Source organism: Myotis yumanensis, unplaced genomic scaffold, assembly GCF_028538775.1.
Source record: "Myotis yumanensis isolate MYYU_CA2020_CCGP unplaced genomic scaffold, mMyoYum1.0.hap1 SCAF_2, whole genome shotgun sequence".
NCBI lineage: Eukaryota > Metazoa > Chordata > Mammalia > Chiroptera > Vespertilionidae > Myotis > Myotis yumanensis.
In genome coordinates, this window is record NW_027223753.1 from 139958778 (window position 1) to 139978758 (window position 19981).

The 19981-nt window shown below is 37.7% G+C and overlaps 1 pseudogene; it reads right to left on the minus strand.

Annotated features, from left to right (window-relative positions):
• Nucleotides 1-7705: 7705 nt before the first annotated feature.
• Nucleotides 7706-15242, minus strand: LOC139002608 (olfactory receptor 5K1-like; annotated as a pseudogene).
• Nucleotides 15243-19981: the final 4739 nt, after the last annotated feature.

The window sequence follows — 19981 nt, forward strand, 5'->3', positions numbered from 1 at the left end:
GGAGGGGACTTGGCCAGCTTCTTCTCTCCTCAGTCCCTTTCTTCTACAAGGACAGTTACTGTTTCTGACCCCTCTATGGTCAAATTCTGGGAAGAGTAGATTAGGGGAAAGTAGTTTTATTTATGTGTCTGGTACAGTTGTCATCTCACCTTGAAGCTAGAGGGCCCAACCTCAATTACAGAGACTCTTTTAAGGGCTACTTTGCGGAGTCTTTTAGAGACCTTCTCTCTACAGACCTTTAGACTGCAGTTCTTTTAACAAGTGAAAGCAATGTCTCTCCTTCACCTGTTGCTTACCACTCCTCTCGAAACCTTGGGTTCCTCTGTTTTGAGATCATATTACTCTCAGGTTGTTCAGGAGTTCTCTTTTACAGGGACCTTGGTTGGCTCCTTCTATGGGAAAGACATTTAGCCTTCCAAGAAACAAGAAGCTAACAGATACCTGGACAGTAAGAATGTGGGTTTCTCCCAACTCACCCTGGGGTATCGCTGGTTCTGTTTCAGACCATCTAGCTAAGTCCTTTCATCTACTGACATTTCAAAAGTGAGTTAGATTTTCTTCCATGGGTTTCTCAAACTCCAGGGTCATGTGTCAAGCTCTCTTAGTAAAACCTCTCTCACCTGTCTTAGCAAAGGGAGAGGCAAGCCCCCTCCTCACCACAGTGGCTGGGCCTTGGAAAAAGCCCAGAGCCTTCAGTATAGCTCTCCAGAGAATGTCTGTCTCCTAATTCTCCAAACTGATAAATCCCCAAGGTGCCCCTTGAAGAGAATGATGAGCTAAAAACCACAAATCCAGTTTTAGACAAGATCCTGCACAGGGGTCTAACATCTCAATTTGGAATGTGGAACTTCTGATAAAATTTAACTGAGATAATTAGATGAATTACATTTAAGTCTAGTTAAACATTAAATCTTATGATTTTTGTTTAATATATTCTTCTTCCACTCAGCTACTTAATACTCCTGAGACAAGAAATCTTGTCTGGCTTTGATCATAGTACACAATGCTTAGTCAGTGCTTTGTATGTAATAAAATGCTCAGTAAGTGTTAATTGAATGGTGCATGATAAATATATGTAGATTATGTAATTGACTTTTTGTCCTCTATGATTTTTTTAAATCTTTATTGTTGAAAGTATCAGATAAGTCCTCTTTTCCCCCATTAACCTCTTGCAGCCTGTTCCCATCTTTCCCTTCCCCCCAAGGCCCTCACCACCCCATTGTCTGTGTCCATGGGTTATGCATATATGCATACAAGTTCATTGGTTGATCTCTTCCCATCCACCCTCCCCTGCCTTCCCTCTGAGATTCAACGTCTGTTCATGCTTCTATGACTTTAGGTCTATCATTGATCATCAGTTCATTTGGTTCATTAGATTCCACATACGAGTGAGATCATGGGGTACTTATCTTTCTCTCACTGGCTTATTTCACTCAGCATAATACTCTACAGGTCCATCCATGCTGTTGCAAATAGTAACATTTCTTTTTTTTTTATCCCATTGTGTAAATGTACTATAGTTTTTTTATCCACTCATCTGCTGATGGGCACTTAGGCTGTTTCCAAGTCTTAGCTATTGTAAATTGTGCTGCTATGAACATAGGGGTGCAGATATTCTTTCTGATGAGTGTTTCAAGTTTCTTAGGATATATTCCTAGAAGTGGGATGACTGGGTCAAATGGGAGTTCCATTTTTAATTTTTTAAGGAAACCCCATACTGTTTCCATAGTGGCTGCACCAGTCTGCATTCCCACCTGCAATGTACTAGTGTTCCCCTTTCTCCACAACCTCTTCAACACTCGTTGGTTGATTTGTTGATGATAGCCATTCTGACTGGTGTGAGGTGATATCTCATTGTTGTTTTGATTTGCATCTCTCAGATGATTAGTAACTTTAAGCATTTTTTCATATGTCTTTTGACTTTCTGTATGTCCACTTTGGAGAGGTGTCTATTTAGGTCCTTTGCCCATTTTTTCAATTGGATTGTTTGTCTTCCTTTTGTTAAGTTGTATGAGTTCCTTATATATTTTGAATATTAATCCTTTATCAGATGTATCATTGGCAAATATGTTCTCCCATGTAGTGGGCTTTCTTGTTATTTTGATGATTGTTTCTTTTGCAGTGAAGAAGCTTTTTATTTTGATGTAGTCCTATTTGTTTATTTTCTCCTTAGTTTCCATTGTCCTAGGAGATGTTTTAATAAACATATTGCTGCAAGAGATGTCTGAAATTTTGGTGCCTATGGTTTTTCTAGGACCTTTATGGTTTTACATATTACATTTAAGTCTTTTATCCATTTTGAGTTTATTCTTATGAGTAGTGTAAGTTGGTGTCTAGTTTTATTTTTTCCATGTACCTGTCCAATTTTTCCAATACAATTTATTGAAGAGACTGTCTCTGCTCCAATGTATGCTTTTGCCTTCTATGTCAAGTATTAATTGAACATAGTGGCTTGGGTCGATTTCTGGGTTCTCTGTTCTGTTCCATCGATCTATATGTCTGTTCTTGTGGCAGTACCAGGCTCTTTTGAGTACAGTGGCTTTGTAGTATAACATGATATCTGGTATTGTGATTCCGCCAACTTTGTTGTTCTTTCTCAAGAGTGCTGCAGCTATTCAGGGTCTTTTTTGGTTCCATATACATTTTTGGAGTGTTTATTCTAGGTTTGTGAAATATGCCATTGCTATTTTAATAATGATTGCATTGAATCTATAGATTGCTTTGGATAGTATGGACATGTTAATGATGTTGATTCTACTAATCCATGAATATGGTATATTCTTCCACCTGTTTATATCCTCCTCTATGTGTTTTTTCAACGTCCTGTAGTTTTCTGAGTACAAGTCTTTTACTCCCTTGGTTAATTTTATTTCTTAGTATCTTAATTTTTTTGTTGCAATGGTAAATGGGATTGTTTTCTTAGTTTCTCTTTCTGAGAATTCACTATTGGTGTATAAAAATGCTATGGATTTTGGGGTGTTAATTTTGTATCCTGCTATTTTTCTGAATTCATTTATTAAATCTAGTAGTTTTTTGATGGAGTCTTTAGGGTTTTCTATATACAATATCATGTCATCTGCAAATAATGAGAGTTCTACTTCCTCCTTTCCAGTTTGGATGCCTTTTATTTCTTCTTCTTGTCTGATCCCTATGGCCAGGACTTCCAGAACTATGTTGAACAAGAGTAGTGAAAGCGGACATCCCTGTCTTGTTCCTGTTCTTAGGGAAAATGGTTTTAGATTTGCCCATTGAGTATTTTGTTGGCTGTATGAGCTAATCTTTTAAGTCTGATTACCCACAATACTCATTTTTCAGATGTAAATACATGCATATACACATCTCTAATATATTTTGAGCTTCAAAGAAATGTTATATTCTTGATTTATATTTCCTCAGGAAGAGAGTAATCTAGCTCAAAAAATTAGTATTTCCCTATATACAGGAACTTCATGTTTAAATATAAAGTTAAATAAACAAAAATTATGAGAGTGAGGAACAGTGTAGCGAATGAAGCTCCTTTTAGTTCACTATGCCAATTATATTGCATGCACTATAAATATCCTATACAATTTTCTTTTCTTTTTAATATCTTATATTAGATGAATTTCTAAGAAGCTTATGCAATTTTTTTACTGTGTTACCTCATGTAATTTCTACACTAAGAGGAACAAAACTCAGTACATACTTTCCTGGGGTGACAGGAAAAAAGTTGACTTGCTTTGCAGGAGGGGATGCGGAGTACACAGTGGAGAGTGTTACAAAGGAGGACAGCCCTCAGGTGAATGAGGAAATTATGCCAAAGATTTCATCTCTTTGATGCTTCTGCAAGAGTTCTTGTCATGAGAAATTTCAGTCTTCACATTTGTTTCTTGTCCCAGTGTAAGACTAAGAGAGTGCTCAGGTGCTGTATTCTTTGGAGAGTCACACTCCTAGTTTAGTCAACATAAAACTGAGTAGATAACTAGTGTTGGGGCCCTTCCACTTTTAGTTCTGCCTCTTCCTGTACAATTCAAGGTTCTCAGTCTGCCCCTAGATTTCTAGATTCACATTTAGGGCATTATCTGGCCTTTGGAGTGTGTGAGAGTAATGGCTTCCCAGGTTTGTGTCTCTTTCCTCTGGGCTCCTTCCTACTGAACAGCTATTGAATTGATTTGCGCTACTGAGATAAGGAGTCATACCTTCCAAGGCAGTTGTTTCTGTTTTAACACGTAGGGCTACTTTTAAGACCTTAATCTTAATTTTTTCTTCTTGCTCTTCTCCCTTCTTTCTTTCTCAGCCTAAGGTTTGAGCATCTCAGCTGGTGTCAGGAATTGCAATAGGCCCTGGGTACGCACATCGGACCCCTGCCCTCACGAGAGTCATGTGGAACATGGGCTGCCACTCAAAGCACAGAAACACAAATCATTTTCTTTAATATGGAAGAGTAACACATTACATTTTTTAGTCCATGAATAATGCACTTAGTCATCAATCATGCTCTTGATAATTTGGCAAGAAAAATAAAATCTATTCAACATGTTTATTTCAACATTCTAATGATGGAATATGTCGTTGCTATAGAGATGAAGAAATATTTTGATCAGGAGAATAGTTTGGGGCCCCTCAAATTATAATACTTTGTCTACTCATAGAGCTAGTCTAAATATAATTGTCTTCCAGGGATGAATAGATCAATTTTGTCCTGTTTTATTTTTTTAATTTTTTATCCTGTGGTAATCTCAAGTAACTCATTTATGTTCCAGATTTATTGTAAACATGCCCAACCTCTCTCCCCTACCCCTACGTGTACATACTAGTAAACTTAGGTACCTGTACTTAGATGTCCTAACCTGCCCTATCGGAATGACACAACCAAAGGGGGTTCTTGTCTCACATTCCCTCTCTGGTTTATGAGGAACTAGTTCAACTCAGGTGCATATATCCCATTTTTAAAAAATAAATTCCCAGAAGTTCTTTTCTCTTCATAGAAAGTTTTACATTTTTATCTTGGTCAATTTTCCTTTATTTCAAACATCTTCTTTTATCCTTATCTTCTAAAGGTAGTATTAAAGGAAAAATATCTGTAAGTAATATCATTATATAATGATGCATTTCTTCTAAACTAACATATTAATTTGATAATACACTCTTTCCCACATTAGAATTTGGCTTTTGTTCCTGTATGGAAAAAGAATTGCCTTTTTTGTTAATACTGTAAACAGGACTAACTAGTTTTGTTCTCTATCTCCTGGGATTGAATTAAATCTCTAAGAAAAACAAAACATAAAATTATAATACAAAGAGATGAAGATACTTAAAGCTGGGTAGAATAGTAAGTTCACAGTTAATAAAATGATAACAATATTTGTTTATGATAAATTGTATTAACTATTGTCCCACCATATTTCTATGAAGTTCATACCTAAACCTCTTTCCCAGTAAAACCGAAATAGCTTTTTAATACTGTTTTTTAAAACACTGACATTCAATAGTCAACTGTCTACTGTATAAGATTTTCCTTTTAAAAACTAAATTTATTTACCTCTTCTGGGCTATTTTGGTCATTTCTTTTATTGCTTAGTATTTTCACTATAAAAGGTGAGCTGCGACAGTAAGACATTTTTCAAATCAGCGTATTTTTTAGTTTATAATAGCAACTTAGTAAATGTTTTTACTGCAACTGACTTGAAATAATGAAAAATGATGAGAAGCAGTATTTTGTCACATAAGTTTACATATTTAAATGCCCAGAGGGGCCAGGCAGGTGGCATTAAAAAACAACACCTAATTGTTGTCAGATCTCCCTACTTGTTAAGAGAACTTAAAACTTGCTTTTATAAATATTCTCCTGATTTTTAAATCTTAGAAATTAATTTTTTTAAAAAGTACTGTGCTGCCCAAGTGCCCATTAGTAGATGAGTGGATAAAAAAGATGTGATACATTTACACAATGAATACTATGCTGCAGTAAAAAAAAAAAAATAAGGATCTCCTACCCTTTGAGACAACATGGAGGGACCTGGAGAGGATTATGCTAAGCCAGTGGTCAGCAAACCGCGGCTCATGAGCCGCATGCAGCTCTTTGGTCCCTTGAGTGTGGCTCTTCCACAAAATACCACGTGCGGGCAACAACATACAAACCTGACTTACCCAAACTTTCCAAGGAGATGCAAGGCCATTGTTCACATTAGTGTTTGTCAGTCATTGTCATGATTTAATTTTATGGATATTGTAAGGTAAATTGTAAGGAATTTACTTTTATCAATAAATAATATCATTATTAAGTATGATACCAAGTTTTATTCAACATACCTACAGTTTAACTAAGACTTAAAACTCTAAGTAAAGTTTATTAAGTTAATTTTAGGGAACGTTGTGGAGTGAAAGAAGATGTAGTGTCGAGGATTGAGAAAGGTATGTTGAGATGGTTTGGACATATAGAGAGGATGAACGAAAAGAGATAGACGAAACAAGTATACAAAACGAGTGTGGATGGGAGAGTTGGAAGGGGTTGACCTCAGCGAACGTACCTCAATCAGATTGAGGACATTTTTAGCAAAGGCCAGTTTAGGAGTACCCTAATTAAGCTAATAACAATGTACCTACCTATATAGTTTAAGTTTAAAAAATTTGGCTCTCAAAAGAAATTTCAATCGTTGTACTGTTGATATTTGGCTCTGTTGACTAATGAGTTTGCCGACCACTGTGCTAAGCGGAATAAGCCAGTCAGAGAAAGATAAATATCATATGATCTCATTTATATGTGGAATCTAATGAACAAATAAACTGAAAAACAAAATAGACCCTGAGACATGGAAACATGCAACAGATTGACCATTCTTAGAGGGAAAGGGGGGCGGGGGGGGGGGGGCGAACAGGAAGAGATTAACCAAAGAATTTATATGCATATATGCATAACCCATGGAAACAGACAATAGTGCAGTGAAGGCCTAGGAAGGGGGTGCAAGTGAGGAGGAGGGGGTCAATGGGGGACATCTGTAATACTTTCAACAATAAAGATAAATTTTAAAAAGTACTTTGCTGTTCTGCAATGCATGAGCAAAACACTTCTGTGCAATCCTGGATGATCTTTTGTGAGTTTTCATGCAATAATCAAGAGTGTAGGTTTTGTAGTTAGACGGGTTAAAATCACAGTATAGTAAACCCTCAATTTTGGAGTGTTCGTGCTCCGAGATTGCTGTTTTTATTTCTTTTTCTTTTTTTTTGGTCTGACAATTATTTTATTTTTTCTCCTCGTTTTAGTGTTCTTCTGGATTCTGATAAATCCCTGATGCTGACCCATTCTATGAGCTTGGCAACATACTAAGTTGTTTCTTGAATGAATTCAGTTTGATTCTCATTTTTTGTTATTTTTTAGTTAAGATTTAGCATAGTTACTCCTTAGCGCCTTTGCCCTGCCACCCAGCTTTCCTGCCACCTGGGTTTCCAATCACCGTCAGCAGCAGGCGGCTTCTTCTGTCCTTCCCCTTTCACCTCCCAGCATTGTGCCTATGCATGCAAATTAACTGCCATCTTTGTTGGCAGTTAATTTGCATATCGCCCTGATTAGCCAATGGGAAGCGTAGCAAAGGTACGGTCAATTACCGTGTTTGTCTATTATTAGATAGCATTTGTGCATTTTCTCTGTGCAATTCCACCTGAAAGATTTTTTCTGCACTTGTCATTATGCTACAGTAGATGCCGTTTTTTTCAAACTTCCTTGAGATCATTTTTTCCTCAGAATTTTTCTCAAGCCACTTGTTATTTTCTTATTTCTCAGGCTATAAATAAAAGGATTAAGTAATGGAACTACTATTGTAAACAAAATAGCAGCTGGTATATTTTTGTCTCCTCCTTTAAGCAAATTTGGTCTAATGTACATAAAAAAAAGAGACCCGTAGAATAACGAAACAGACAGAAAGCAGATGCACAGTAGAAAAGGCTTTAACCCTTCCCTCTTTGGATTTCATTTTGACAATAGTAAAGAGAATGTAGAGGTAAGATATTAAGACACTACCTATGGTAAAGACTTGAATTGAGCCTGCAAAGACAAATAGCACCAGTTAATTGACATAGGGTCAACACAGGAGAGTCTGTATAAAGGAAGAATATCACAATAAAAGTGGTTGATGTGGTTAGATCCACAGAAAGCTAACCTGAATAGAAGCCCTCTATGAATCATACCCCTGTGGTCATCTGAATGCAGAGTTTCTTTGATATCATGTTGTGGTACTGCAGTGGGCTGCATATGGCCACATAGCGATCATAGGCCATTGCCACCAAAAGAAAGCAGTCTGCCATTTCAACAGTGCAAAGAAAATAAAATACATTCATAAAGGGTAACCATTCAATTCTCAGAAAAGAAGTTCCCTGACATCTTAGGAGTAATGGCACAGGCACAGCAAGAGTCCACAAGAGCGAGGTTGCCCAGAAAGATGTACATTGGTGTGTAAAGACTATGCTCTTTTGAAATTAATATCATCAGGCTTAGATTCCTTACCATGGTTGTCAGGTAGATGGCAAAAAACACCACAAAGAGAAGGGTTTTAGCTCTGGGTGATCTGTAAATCCTGTGAGGATAAACTCATTGTTCATGGTATGATTTTTCTCCAGCCATTACTGACCTCTCTGTTGAGAAAAAATATTGTGGAGAAATGAGATACTAACTTATAATATGCCCAGTTGAACCATTTATCTCTGTCTAGCCCAGAGGGACGAGGAACATCTTCCATATTGCTTTCACAGGTCACATGGATTTTGGTGCAGATCCAATTCTGGGGAAGTATTAATTTCCTGAAGCTATTACCTTTTTAGCTACGTTAACATTTTTTCCAGCATATTTTCAAGAAAAACATCAGATTAGATGCACAAAGATACATTGGAGGTCTTAGAGATGGGTGGTGATGATGGTTGCACAATATAAATGTACTTAAGGCCACTGTACTATATACTTAAATGTGGTTAAAATGGTAAATTTTATGTTATGTATGTTTTACCACAAGAAAAAAAATTTTAAAGGTTGTTTTCATTTGCATATTCTTAGCAATTTACTATCTTCAGTGCTAGCTAAGTATATATTTAAAAATAAAATGGTTTGGGGCAAAGGAAGGCTATTTACAAGGTATTTATATCAAGGGGGTGAAGTTAGAGAGACGAGGAGTGATGGGGATGGAAGTAGGGAAGAGAGAGAGAAAGGAGGGGAAAAAAATTAAAAGGCTATATAAACAACCTTCCAGGTTACTTATAATATCATTTATGCATGCAACATAAAGTTACTTAAGTGTGCATGTGCATAAAGAAATTTTAAGAAATTTAAATGCTATCAAAAGAATTTGGAGAAATCAAAAGGAATAAAAATTGGTACATTCAATTACATGTCAAAAACATGAATAAAATCAAATTTCAAACATAAAATAGGGGATTATTGCAATAAATATGATAATCTTTCTATAGTTTTATTATATAAAGAGCTTATACAAGTTAGGAAAAATCACTAGAAAAATAGGTAAAGGACAGAAATAGCAAAATATTAAAAAATACAATTTTTAATAAATTAAAAATATTTGACTTTATTACTAACTAGAGGCCCGGTGCACAAAAATTTGTGCACTCGGGGGACGGGGGGAGAGGGGTCCCTAGCCCGGCCTGTGCTCTCTCACAGTCTGGGACCCCTCAGGAGATAATGACCTGCTGGCTTAGGCCTGCTCCCGGGTGGCAGAGGGCACGCCCAATCCCTAAGTGCAGCCCCTGGTCAGGCTCAGAGCAGGGCCGATTGGGGAGTCGGGGCACCGCCCTGTCATGCACAGAGCAGGGCGGATCGGGAGGTTGCGATGCCACCCTCAGTCACGCTCAGGGTAGGGCCGATTGGGGGGTTGGGGCACCGCCCCCTGTCACACTCAAGGCAGTGTCGATGGGGAGGTAGCGGCGGCACCCCCTGTCATGCACAGAGCAGGGCCAATCAGGGGGTTGGGGCGCTGCCCCCTGTCACTCACAGAGCAGGGCTGATCAGGGGGTTGGGGCGCTGCCCCCTGTCAAACACAGAGCAGGGTCAATCAGGGGGTTGAGAAGCTCCCCCCTGTCACTCACAGAGTAGGGCCGATAAGGGGGTTGGGGCACCACCCTCTATCACCCACAGAGCAGGGCTGATCAGGGAGTTGGGGTGCCACCACTGTCACACTCGGGGCAGGGCCGATGGAGAGGTTATGGCTCTACCCTGTCACACACAGAGCAGGGCTGATCAGGGGATTGGTGCGCTGCACCCTGTCAAACACAGAGCCGCAGGGCAATCAGGGGATTGTGGAGCTCCCCCCTATCAGGCACAGAGCAGGGCTGATCAGGGGGTTGGGGTGCCTTCCCCTGTCATGAGCAGAGCAGGGCGGATAGGGAGGTTGTGGCCCTGCCCCCTGTCACACACAGAGCTGCAGGGCAATCAGGGGGTTTGGGCGCTGCCCCCGTCACACTGATCCCGGTGCCGGGAGCCTCGCTGCTCCCCTGATCCCGGTGCCGGGAGGCATATTACCCTTTTACTATATAGGATAGAGGCCTGGTGCATGGGTGGGGGCCAGCTGGTTTGCCCTGAAGGGTGTCCTGGATCAGGGTGGGGGTCCCCATTGGGGTGCCTGGCCAGTCTGGGTGAGGGGCTGAGGACTCTTTTCTGGAAGCGAGTGACTGAAGCTCCCAACTGCTCCTTGTTTTCTTTTTTTTTTTTTTTATTCTGGGCCAGCTTTAGCTCTGAGGCCTCGCTGCTGAAAACATCGATACAAAGTTTTGGTCCGCTGGCTTTCAGTCCAGCTGGTTTCTGGTGTTTTGTTTAGCTTCTTATTTGCAACATAGTACATAGTTGCTTAGAGTTGCAGCTGAGAGGCCGGCAAGTGAGGCGGGGAACGTTGGAGTCCGCAGCAAGCAAGCCTCATGCTCATTTCAGTGCCTGGCTGCAGGCCGCCATCTTGGCTGACAGTTAATTTGCATATACTTACTGATTAGCCAATGAAAAGGGTAGCGGTCATACGCTAATTACCATGTTTCTCTTTTATTAGTGTAGATTAGAGAGACATCATTTGAAACAGTTATAAGGGCTTTTTTATTTTATCAATTATAATAGCAAAGAAATGATAATATACAGCCTTCTCTAAAACACTAAAATGGGAACCTAATTGCATTCTAGCAGAAATATAAGTTGATGCAATCATTGAAAAATAAATTTGGTAATAGATAAAGGAAATTCTTGCATGTTCATAACCTATGACTAGTAACCATGAATCCAGAAGAAAGAAATAATAAGTACCTCAAACAAAGATTTACATATAATAATGTTCATTGTAATTTCATTTATAATAGTGAAAACTTCAAAACACCTAATAGGTAAACATTTGTTCAGTAAATTGTGTAATCATTAAAAATGGTGTTTACTTGGAATATTTAATGTAATGGTAAACTAGACATAATAAAACACTATATAAAAATAAGAAAATAAAACATTAACAATATAATGTTTTATATATGGAATAACCCTAATTTTTTAAATAAATATTCATATATAAATGTAAAGGAAAGGCAGCACAGAAACACCAAAATCTTAATACTAACTTGCTCTGTGCAATGGAAATTATAGATCACTTTTTTCTTTGTATTTTTCTCTATTTCAAATTATCTATAATGAGTACTATTTTTATAATCAGAAAAATTTTTTAAATAGATAAAAATGACATGCTCTTAGGTCTACTATGTTTTATAACTTGATAAGTCCACAATAACCATTAGGGATACAACTAATATTTTCTACACTTTATAATTCTATAGTAAATAACGTCACATTGGTTGTATTGAGGATGTGCCATCCCTGTAATAATGGTATTTATTCACAGTTATAAGTCATAATAGTTACTGACAATCTTACATATATCTCAAACCATTCAGGAATATATTCACATCTTGCATGGCAATGCATTCTTAAGGCCACTTACCTCTGTGTAAAACAATAACTCTTTGTTGTCGTTTTACTCTTTTGAATGTTGTGTTTATCCATGTTATTCTAAGATGCTATGATGCTCACATTTGTTAAACTTTCAGTCTATTAAACCTTGAATTATCTATCTTCTAGACTTTTCCTTAAAGATGGAATTCTAATGTATTGGGGAATGCAATTTCAGCCTACCTTTGTTGATTTTAGTTAATTCAAGAATCATTTATTTATTCACCTCATACTTATTAAATGCCTGCTCTGTGCTACATACTTTCTCAGAAGACCAGTTGATCCTTCTAGACATTTCCCCATTGATAATTTTCTAGATATTCATTGACTGTAAATACTCTGTATTCCAGGAACAGAGGAAAAGCATTTTAGAGAGCTATAGAAAGATTTCTTTCCTTTTGGCTTCCTGAAAATATTACTAACTTTTAAATCTCAGACTATTTGGTACTGATCCTTTTAGGAACAATATTTTTAAATGAACATTTGAAATCTATAGAAGTATAATTTGAATAATTTTTTTCATAGAATGCCTTACACTTACCAGCTTGAAGTAATATTGCATAGTATTATTCCCTTCAGTTTTCCTTATTGATTATAATTAATCAGACAGTTATGTTTTACACTGATATTTAATTTCTCTAAAAACCAAAAGAGAAACTAGGAAGGTCCCTAAAATTACTTCAGGAGTTTAAAACAATGTTTTGAAATTATGTTCCTTCCTCATATAATTTAATACATAGAGAACGTCCAAACCATAAATTTTAAACACCATTTCATTATAGAGGTTAATAACCCATTGAATCTGTTAATTTGTAAATTATGTGACAAACATTTTTCAAAGAGGTTTCCAAAACTTCACTAATGCTTATTTATTTTTAGTAAATTAAATTTACTTGAATTCAGAAGTGATACAAATGAGTTAGAATAATTTGACTAGTGCTTACACAATAGACTTTAGGTTAAAGGAAATAATTTAAGGAATTTAAGAACTTGAAAAATAAGCATTGTAAAAAGAAAAAACTTTAAAGAACTTAAACAAATTTCTCAGAGGTTAATAAAAACTTTATATATGTACTTTCTCACCTGAATTTCTCTGACACAAATTTTATAAAGGCTGGTTGGTTGCCTGAAGTTTTTTCAATAAATCCAGAAACAAAACCCTACCTTCTTGATAGTTTTGGAGATTATTTCTATCAACAGGTCATTGATGATATTTATGTCATTGGTAGGGAATGGTTCAAATATTTTAAATAAATCTAAGGAGATTTATTTGGCATTGACATCAGACGATAGCTTGAGAGACCTAATCATCTACACATTACAAATGTATTAAACTGGAATAATTCAATGTATCCTTTGAGACCTAAAGAACAAAGCAAATGCCCATTTCTAAGCAATTGTTAAGAGCCGTGTTTTTATTTTAATTTATTTGAGTTAATACCATTTATTCTTCTCAACAACCTGAATATAAAGTCTTAAGTGGGAAGAAAAAATTCCCACTAAATTGGTCAGCAAAGACTTTGTAGAGAAAGTGGGCACTGAGCTAGGTTTGTTGTCTTAGAGGAGAGGTGTGATGTGAGCAGAGGTGGTAAAGTAGCACCTTTCCCACCTCTTTTTATTTTTTAAATCCCCACCCGAGGATATATTTTTATTTTTAGAGAGTAAAGGAGGGGGGGTGGGAGAGAGAGAGAGAGAGAGAGAGAGAGAAACGTAAATCAGTTGCCTCCCAAATGCACCCTGACCGGGTATCAAACCTGCAACCTAGGTATGTGCCCTGACCAGAATCGATCCCACAACATTTTGGTGTAAGGGGCAATACTCCAACCCATTGAGGCATCCAGCAAGAGCTCCCACCTCTTTTATATAATTCCTAGAAACTTCCTTTGAAATTATATTTATAATGCCTTTAATAGATACCTTAGATACCTTTACATAGTTCTTGCTTTTTAAAAGACTTCTTTTTTTCTCAAGATACTTTCTTATTTAGGACTTCTCTATAATTTATAGTGTTATGAATTCATATTGCCTAGCAATCTCAACTTTCAATTTGTTTGGTTAATTACCTTGATTTTTCTAACTCTACATCATTTGAGTTCACTTTATCTCATTATGTGGTACACTCACCATGTACCACCCCTAAGTCCAGCCCTTCTCTTCATGGTTCTCTGAATAAGTCACTTTCTTTCTTTGTTTGGTGTCTTTTACCCAATCTGTATTACCTTCACCATGCCCCTCTGTTTATCAAATCCTACCCCTTCTTTAATGCTCTCACCAAGATCTACCCAACTTCCCTAGAACAAACCCATCTGTCTTCTTCCCACCTCACAAGCTCTTATTATCCATGTAACACCTCTCAAGTATCAACATTTCCCTTGTATGGTCCTCTGGCATTTCATGGATGTCTTATTCTCTTCAATTTGATTACAACCTCATCAATATCAGGTTATGCACATTTCTGAGATGCACTCTGAGGATATAGCAAAGAACAAAGCAGGAAAAAAAAAATCCCTTCCCTCAGAATTAAATTCTAGACCAATATGATTATTTCAGGTGAGGAACACATTTCTATGATAATGCAGGACCACATCTGTGCTGATATGGTACCATGGGGATACTATTTCCTATAACGAGAGCTTGTTAAGAATTGTTGGGGAAAAGGGTCTACCGAAGGAACTGTGCAAGAACGATGAATTTTGCTCCTAGCTCACCTCTTATCCATGAAACAATGTGGGGTCAGTGAAAATTTACGGACTCGGGGAAAAAAAAAATCAGGTAGCTCACTTCTTGTTATCCAAAGTTACTTCCAAATTTATAAAGACTTTTATGTTTTCTTAACATTAAAAAACTTTTTATGTTCAGTCCTGGAAAAACAGCTGCCATTTATTATACCACTATTCACATTCACACAATAAATACTTTATCGCGCCTGCTGTTGTTGCAGGTCATCTAGAATGACATCACCCCCAGCTGATCCATGAGCTGGACCCAAGTCCTCACTCCTTCCCCTGTCCTTGGAATGTATGTTCTTCCCTCTGTTCTCACAGTGAGAACTCTTTTCAAGCATGAAGCCTTGAGACCACAAGGTGTTGGTGAGGCCATCTGCTACATGGCTGACCTGTGTTACGGCCTCTATACAAACTTTGAAGATTCTGGCAGCAGGTGTGGAGATCTGCTCGCCTTGTGGATGCCCAAGACATGCCTGTAAGTAAGTTCCCTTGCTTATTAAACTGACACCTTCCAGTCTGGAGCAGTCTGCCTCCTTCTTTGGCCTCTCCTTGTCCTTCATGTACATGATCCTGTTTGAGAACCGACAACTATGTGTCATCACAATTATAGATTCTATTTTTATGAAGTTTGCATTCTTATAGAGGAGACTGGGGAAGCAGATGTAAATAGATACATGTAAGGAAAATAGTGAAAACTAGTAAGTGGGAAGACTGAGGATAAAATAGAGGAATGGGATAAAGAATGACTATTACTTTAGATCAGATGGTTGGAAAAGGTCTATAGGAAAAGATGAGCAGTCAGGCTGATATGGGAGTAGCAAGAAGCCAGTCATGGACATTTGGCAAAAAGCATGAGTTATTATGCTATTTGAAATAACCCAGTCAGAGAAAAATAAGTATCACATGATCTCACTCATATGTGGAATCTAATGAACAAAATAAACTGATGAACAAAATAGATCCAAGAGTGAACAGACTGATGAATTTCAGAGGGAAGATGTGGGTGGGGAAGAGGAGAGATTACCCAGGAACTTGTATGCATATATGCATAGCCCGTGGACACAGATAATAGTGTGGTGAAGGCTTGGGAGAGGGGTGGGAAGGAGGGGGTAAATGGGAAAGAAAAACAACAGCAAAACAAAGGGGACATCTGTAATATTTTCTTTTTAAAAAAAATAAATCTTTATTGTTAAAAGCATTTTTCCCCATTGACCCGCTCCAGTGCACTCCCACACCCCACCCCAGGCCTTCAGCACCCTATTGTTTGTGTCCATGGGTTATGCATATATGCATCCAAGGTCTTTGGTTGATTTGTAATACTTTTAACAATAAAGATAAATTTTAAAATGAAGAAAGACAGAGTGGTGGTAGTGAAAATTTCTTAAGGCAGAAATAAGCATTGCTTGTTTGAGGAACCCATAAAAGGCAGGGGAAAATAGTTGGTGATGAGATTGAAAAGTTGATCTTGTAGGGTTTGTAACAGAGTATGGAGTTTGCATTTTATTTTCAGTGTGATAAGCCGTGGGAGGGGTATTAGTGTCTTATTGCTACTGTAACAAATTGCCATAAACTCAGTGTTTAAAACATCAATTTATTCTCTGACAGTTCTGAAGATTAGAAGTCTTAAATGAGTCTCTCTGGGCTAAAATTAAGGTGTCAACATCCCTTCTTGGAGGCTGTAGGGGAAAATTTCCTTGCCTTTTCCAGCTTCTGAGTCTGTCCATATTTCTTGGCTCATGCCCCTGTCCAAAGACTAAAATGGCCAGTTAACTATTTTTCACATTATATCACTTTGATTCTGATTCTTCTCCTTCTGTTCTCACCATTTAAAAAATTACTTTGGTGCCCTAACCGGTTTGGCTCAGTGGATAGAGCATTGGCCTGTGGACTGAAAGGTCCCAGGTTTGATTCTGGCCAAGGGCATGTACCTTGGTTGCGGGCACATCCCCAGTAGGAGGTGTGCAGGAGGCAGCTGACCCATGTTCCTCTCTCATCGATGTTTCTAACTCTCTATCCCTCTCCCTTCCTCTCTGTGAAAAATCAATAAAATATATTTTTAAAAACATTACTTTGGGCCCACTGGGTAATCCAGGATTATTTAATTCCCTCTTGCCATGTAACATAGCATATGATGACTTCCAAAGATTTAGGATGAGAATATATTTGGGGGGACCATTATTCTGCCAACCAAAACAGAGTTTTTTAAAACAAGGAAATGGCATTACTTTATTAACATTTTAAAAAGGAATGCTCCATCAACTGTTCAGAAAATGGACTGTGAATGGTAAGGGTGGAAGTGGGGAGATCAGCTAGGAGGGTATTGCAGTAGTTCAGAATTAGTAGTGGATATGGAGAAATGTAGATGGAATTGGGTTATTTTTTGGAGGATGAGCCAATAGAATTTGCTGATGATTTACATTTGAGAGGCAGATGTGAGGGGATAAAAAGAGCTAGCAAGGAAAATGCCTAGATTTTTTGCCTTGAGCATCTGAAAGGAAGATGTTAGCATTTATTGAGTTGAAGGAGACTAGAGAAGGAATGCTTTCTAGGGGTGTGTGGGGGAGGAAGTTCTGGATTTAGAAATACGTTTTATTTTATCCATGCTATGTTTGAGATGCTTATCGGTTATCTAAGTGGAGATGTTGAACAGGCAATTGAATATAAAAGACATAGCTAAAGATTAGGAATCGTTATGAGAGAGAGAGAGAGAGAGAGAGAGAGAGAGAGAGAGAAGAGACTTGCAACTGAATAAAATAATCTATAAATAGTAGGAAGGCAGAAAAGAGAAGGTACTGGGAGAGAAACCTCTGGGACTCTCTGCTTTATATTAAGCCAAATTATCTAGCATAAAAAATACCTGATGGGAGCAGAATGCAGTAGTGTAGAAATTACAGGAAGATTCCTAAAAAAGATGAGGTCCGAATGCCAAATCAAAGAGCTTGAATTTTATTTAGTAGGCCCTGAATAAATTTGTCAAGGGCTGATGCTATCAAATCTGTTTCAAAAAAACAACTCTGAGTGTGACTCATTGCTTTATTCCCTATGTTACATTTTGTATGTTGGTATGGCATCAATGATAAATTAATTAACAAATGTTTGAATACCCCTTATCCATGGATGATTAAAAATGTGAAATAAAGAATAGCATCTTAAACTAAGGTTGTTATAAGAAAAACAACAAGACAACAAAAGACACTCCAAATTTAATGTGATGAATGCTTGTCTGTTTTTCTGGTCACGTTTGACTCAGCGATCAAGAGTTGATAGTGATTATTACAATGCCAAGCATATGCTGATTAAGCAATAGTAAATGAAAGCAGTATAAGGCCCCATCAATGTTTGCTGTGACTTCTCAATATACTGGGAGGCAGTCATGTAAACAAATAATTTTCAAATATCACTATGCAAAGTGATAGGACCTACAGTATAATCGTACATTCAGAACTATGGGAGAACAGATGGGAATGAATTAATTTGCCTGGGGAGTGTTAAAAAGCTTTCTGTAAAAAAAAAAAAATGCCTTTTCCATAATAAAATAACACTTTAGTTTGGCAGTGGAGAGCAAATCTTCTTGTGGGAAAAGCAAATCTTCACAGCCCATATACCTGTTCCCAGATACTCATTTTTCCCCTCGGGAAGTAGTCAACACGGCTGCCCAAGTCATGGTGACTACAAGAAAGCACTGCTCTCCCATTCACTCTGGCCCAAGTAATTCCCTGAAACACAGAGAAGATTAAGAAGGAACAGCTATACATGAATTTACTAGTCATGGAAACAAAATGTAGTAACATACAACTAGAAGAGTAGTTGTCAACCCTTTCTCTCCACTGTGAAAGCAAGTCGGCAGATGATGTTGACTGTGACACACTTCCATGGACTTCGTCATGTAATGAATGAACACTTGTCTACTGGCTTAACTATTAATCCTCTTATTTTTTCTCCCATTCAAGATAGCATATCATAATGTGAAGGAGTGAGGAAGGTATTATTAAGATAATCTGTAATTCATTCTAGTTATACAAAAAAGTAAATCACATTAAACTATGACACTTTATCCTTAGGAATGCATTAATTACCATGCATCTCATAACTGATTATGACAGATCAGGGTGTTGAAATAGTCTGAAGGCTGCTGATCTTGACAATCTGGTTTATATGAATGAATTACTCATCTTGCCTTTATGGTTCCCAATAGCAAGGCCTCCTTACCTATCTCCAAGTCTATCTCTGAAAAGCAGATGCTGTCTTTTCCCAGACATGGGGGAACTCAGGCATGGCCCAGCCCAGGGAGATCCATTTCCAAGAGTGTGAGAGACAGAAGACGGGTTTCACACTAGGAATGCCCACTCCTTCAGGGGAGCTTCCAAACTTAACTACAAGGATATAGCCATACCCTCAAAAGAGAAATCATGTCAAAATGTTCTATAATTAGGCCCAGCATGTATATAAGAGACATGCATGTGCACACACATGAAAGAAAAAAACAATAGTGGTTGTTTTGTTACAGATTACCCAGGAGAAGAAATTTGACCCTGACCTTAAAAAATATGTAGATATTTTCTCAGAAGGATTTGAAAGGGAATGATAAGCAAAGTGTCAGAGTCATGAAAGCTCTTGAGTAAGAAAGTAGTCTCCAGTATGGCTGCAGCGTAGGGTGTATTTAGAGAACTTGGCACTCATAATTATGTTATAGATAGATTACTCAACAGTTGATCCAATTTTGACATCCTCTGCCTAAAATAAATATAGAATGAATCAGCTATTCTTTTTAAAAAATATTTTTAAATATATTTTATTGATTTTTTACAGAGAGAAAGGGAGATGGATAAAGAGTTGGAAACATGGATATGCCCGCAGCAAAGGTACATGCCCTTGACTGGAATCGAACCTGGAATTCTTCAGTCCGCAGGCCAATACTCTATCCACTGAGCCAAACTGGTTAGGGCGAATCAGCTATTCTTAATCAAGTAATTTGACACATATCACACTGGATCTCTGAATTTGTTGTCAGAGTAAAAGTCAGAATTCCTAAGAGAGATGTAAGAATTAAGAGATAGAAAGTGGTTGGCTAAGCTATACTCAATAGAGAAATAACGTGAGACGTGGAACTTGCTTTCTTCTTCTTTTCCCCTTCTTCCCTTCCTCCCTTCCTTCCTCCCTCCCTTCTTCCCTCCCTCCTCCCTCCCTCCCTCCCTCCCATAAAGTCTCTAATTTATGCCAGCTACAATACTAGGCACTATGGTTAAGCAATAAACAAAGCATATATGTTATCTGCCTCTTCTCCCCTTAAAAAAATTAGGGGGAG